Below are 4,665 nucleotides of genomic sequence, written 5' to 3'. Positions count from 1 at the left end.
TATGTTAAGACGTGACTGTGCCTGTGCATGTGTGCGCCCAGTGTTCCAGCGTTAGCACTCAGTCTGGGGCTGTCTGACGTCACCAGCTATCTGTCAGACACATGTTTGCTCATGTCGTAAACTAAACCTCGAATTTCTCAAAAAGATTACATTAGACATTTAAAGAGATAAGAGACAGACACGTATCTTTAGCAAAACTGCAAGCCCTCGTCATGCAACATTTACCTTGAGATATTGGGGAGTCCTGCCTGGATAAGAAACTTGCGCCTTTGGTTTTCCCTGATAAAGCCGCTTAACTTGGCGCCAGCACATGTGATTTCTCATTGGTTAAATATTAATTGACATGCTTAACATCATGCTACCGCCATAAATAAAAAGCTCTGTTCTTTTAAGTAATCTATTAAAATGCACTCCATAAAGATATAGGCTATGTATATATACTCTTTGGAGTTTTCAGGACGTACACATTGTTTATTTCATGATATGATATGTTGATTGATTTTTAGAATGCAATTGAGGAAAATGTCTTAGAAAAATGCTATGCATTTTCTTGTGTGAAAGACGTATGATAGGCCTCCATGCTTCTGTTTTTAGGCCTAAATGTAATCACGAGGCCCAATGTCGATACACTGAAAAATAATATTTTCACTTATCATATCCTTTTTTCATGAATCAAGAAGGAAAACGATATAGGCCTAGGCTCATTCTAGGATAGAATAACTATTAATGTGTGGTATATGCATACAGTGCCTCCATTAGGCCATTCGCATGAATAGGTCTAAATGGTTTAGGAAAAAGCTAATTCTAATTTCATTTGTCTTAAAATGTACCAAATATTTGAGCCAACTAAAAAAGCCATACATTCGCATGAATGTATAGGCTATAGGCCTATATGCTGTATGCGCTGTGTATGCAGTTATTGTGGCTTGCACCAGATGGACGCTAAAGGCATAGGCTATACGGGGCCTCACCTATATTCTCATTTTAAGCCTAATTTTCCTTCACAATTTTCACACATTCTGACTTGTTATGACCCATGTTAAAGCTCTCTGCCTGCTGACGTCAATCTAAGTCAGCAATCCTAATTCATCAGTGTCAATGGATGTATAGATCAGTGGGCGATTCATCGATACTGCAGCAATAAAATATACAGATGGCATAGGTGCTTCCTTTGATCACGAGAAACCTCAGATATATGGGGTTGTGGAAAAAGCTTTTTGGGTAGGCCCAAACTTTGAGGAGATTTAACTCGTAGTTCCACTTCAGTTAGGAATTTCGCCTGTCAGGTGGTTACCTCAAAATATGTAAATAATTTATTATGTGGCCTATTTGTCTTGATTTTCCTAGCCTGGTTTGAACAGCAGGTCTTTGTCATTTTTTAAAGAGCATCAGTTTCAAAATACTATTTTGCATGTGTAAAATGTGTGTGGAGTACATTCTAGTTGTATATATGCCTTTCATACACGTGTATAGGCCTATATTTATAATAGGTTAAGTAATATAGTTTGGGCCAATTTTACATTGATAAGCCCAGTAGCTTATCTAAGTTTAATGTTGCAATCAAGACATGAGTCTGTCCTAGGTCTTCAATAGCCTAAAACCGAGGACACCATCGAGGGCAGCATCATGAGATGTGGCGGATCTCTGCACACACAACACCTGAAAAGACGTGTAATAGGCTTTATAAAATGAAAACCTGTGGGTTAAAACACGGAACATCGTCATAAAATTAAGAGTTCCGTGTATATGACACGAAATGTCGTGGGACAAGCCTATGTTTGTTGTTCGCTTCTTGCTACTTACTGTGTATATCAACGACATTCACTCCAATTTCCATTTGATGGAGATTTAGAAGCACCAGAAAATGCCCACTTGGAATATGGTCCTCATTTTAGATATACATTTTAGTCATTTAGCAGACGCTCTTATCCAGTGCGATTTACATTTACGTCATTTTGCAGACGCTCTTATCCAGAACGACTTACAGGAGCAATTAGGGTTAAGTGCCTTGCTCAAGGGCACATCGACAGATTTTTCACCTAGTCGGCTCTGGGATTAGAACCAGCGACCTTGGTCAGCTCTGTGATGGATGTTAACTTTCATCCTTCTTCGCTGCTAATTCACACGGGTTTACTACACAAAAAAAGTGATGTTAAAAGTTTTTATAGTGCCACTTTGTAGACGGTGCAGAAGGTTGCATACAGCACAACGTTCCTTGGTAGGCTATAGTCCTACCTGTTGCCTTATCATCAAAACTATATGTTATTTGTCGACATAACACTATCCCTTTATTTGTTTGTTATAAAGCTCTCGTTTCAAATCGATGTTAAACGTTGTTGTTGTTGTAGTTTGACTTTCAAAAACTGTTGAAAACACTGTGCCCTGGGCCATCAATAGTAGCTTATTGAACATTGTAATATAATCGAATGATCTACTGGACACACACACACACACTCCCTCTCTCTTGATTTTAATCAGGACATGTCCATATATTTGGCCTTTTATTAAATAATATTGGCTAAGTTATTGTACCTTCAGCTTGAGTGTATAGTTCATAATAATAATTCGCATGCAAAACGACGCTGCCCCCCCTCATTCTTAAAAATATATGTATTGGCCTAGAGCTGTTTTGTAATTTGTATTTCAATGTAAGCCTACTGTTTTCTAATGTCCAAATAAGCATATCCTATGGCGAATAGGCCAACAATATAAAATATTAACGTTGTCGATATCTGCGGTGTAAGAGGCGCGATGCCGCGGAGGCTCAGAGATATATTTCACATTATTAACAGCGGGTGGGTCGGCGGATTCAGCACCATCGACTTTACTCAGCCACCCTGGTGCTGCTACCTACTCCGTAGCATCGCATCACCATTCTAACAGGGAGATGCAGACTGGTAGGAAACATAAACAAGTGAGATATGCACGGTGCCTTACCAAACCTTTCACACCTTAACTAATCACTTTTTTGTAGCACCTGTTGTTAATAAGTAGAATAGCAGCATCAACAAACGCGTTTCGTTATCAATGACTATATGAACGTATTGTCTGGCTCTCTGTTAGACCACAAATCTGAGAAATCTGAGTCTACATTAGGTTTTTGTTGTAGGCCTAAACGTCATTTTTATTTAATTTATTTAGACTGATAAGTTGCGCTGGTGTTAATATCAACAACTTTATATTCATGATTAATATTATTATTATAATAATAATCATTATTATTATTATTATGCCTATTTAGGACTAGGGATTATTGATTTATGTATTCACAAATGACATAGTGCTTCTATAAACGTTTTATTTTTTTATAACAATGTTAGAATAATTCATTTCAAAGTTGTCTCTCAATGTTGTTGGGAGACATGGTTGAATATTGGAATATAGTGTTTTTATATTAGCTGTCTGTCGTCTCACCTCAAGTCAGCGTGAACCAATGAAAGTGAATTCGTACCAAGGAAAGTGAAGCCATTACACAAGCTATATTTTTCGAGTCTTTAAAGAAATCACTCGATATAGAGACAGACTAATCTTTTCATGGCTTCTTGAATGACTCCGTCGCTGATGCATCACGCTTAATGTATTCTAAAGTATATTTACTTGAATCTGGCTATTGGCAAAAGTTAAGTACCCGTGTTTAGTAATGTCGCATTGATCAGTGGCCTCTGAGCAAGTCAGCGGGATGGAGCACTCTGCAATGCCACAGAGCCCCAGGCGCTGGATGGCCTTGGGTGTGAGAAACTCGGAAACTCGCTTGTTTGACTAGCTCTACATTAAGTAACTCCGTGTGTGTCTATATGAAACGTGTGTGTGTGTGTGTGTGTGTGTGTTTTGTCAGACTATCACCACCTCCACTATGTTTCATATTTCTCATATGCATTACAAAGATCTCGTAGGCTTATATGTGTAGCATTTTGTTTTCAGTTTCCTTGTTAAAAAACGTAATAACCAGCTCTATAGTGTTGAAGTTGTCTATACATGTATTGTTTCAAACTACCGGTAGCTTTCTCTTGCATGTCTGTATTGTGTTGGAATGTCCTCATATCTCGAAGAGCGACAACTGAAACACATTGACAACTGCTTCCTCACATAACTCTCTCTCTCTGTTTTTAGTCATTCTATTCGTTTCACACATAGGTCTACTGGACACATAGGCCTGTACCAACGCTGATGTTTTACCTTCAAAACAAGAGGCCTGTCCCTCTGTAGGAACATTCAAGTAATACATATTATAGGCCTGCCTATATGATTTATAATATTGTCACGCTCAAGTCTTTAAAAAAAGTAATGCTGTTTTTAACATGTAAAATAATTGGGCTTAAAGGAACGTATCTTGAAAATATCTCGTTTTGAAACACCTCTACGACTGCATAATAGTTGATTTTGTAAATGTGTGAAAGATCCACTTGCTCTCATCGAATCTCCGTGTTGGTAAAGCGTTTGCCTGCAGTTTGTTAAGAAATTAGTGTTGCCATAGATTATTATTTAGGTGCGTTTGCATTTGAAAGCGTCCTGCGCATAGAGGACTTGCAGTGATCAATAGCACTGGCGCCATGTCGATCTATCCACATTCTGATTGATTGACAGGCAAAATTGGGCCTAGAATGCGTAGGGAAACTATTTCAGGTTTACTCTAATTAATATATACAACTTGGGTTTTAAATATAT

The sequence above is a fragment of the Coregonus clupeaformis genome, chromosome 26 (assembly GCF_020615455.1).
Source record: "Coregonus clupeaformis isolate EN_2021a chromosome 26, ASM2061545v1, whole genome shotgun sequence".
In the NCBI taxonomy this organism is placed as follows: Eukaryota; Metazoa; Chordata; class Actinopteri; order Salmoniformes; family Salmonidae; genus Coregonus; species Coregonus clupeaformis.
The sequence above is the reverse complement of the archived record's forward strand: the minus strand, read 5'-3'. Positions refer to the sequence as shown.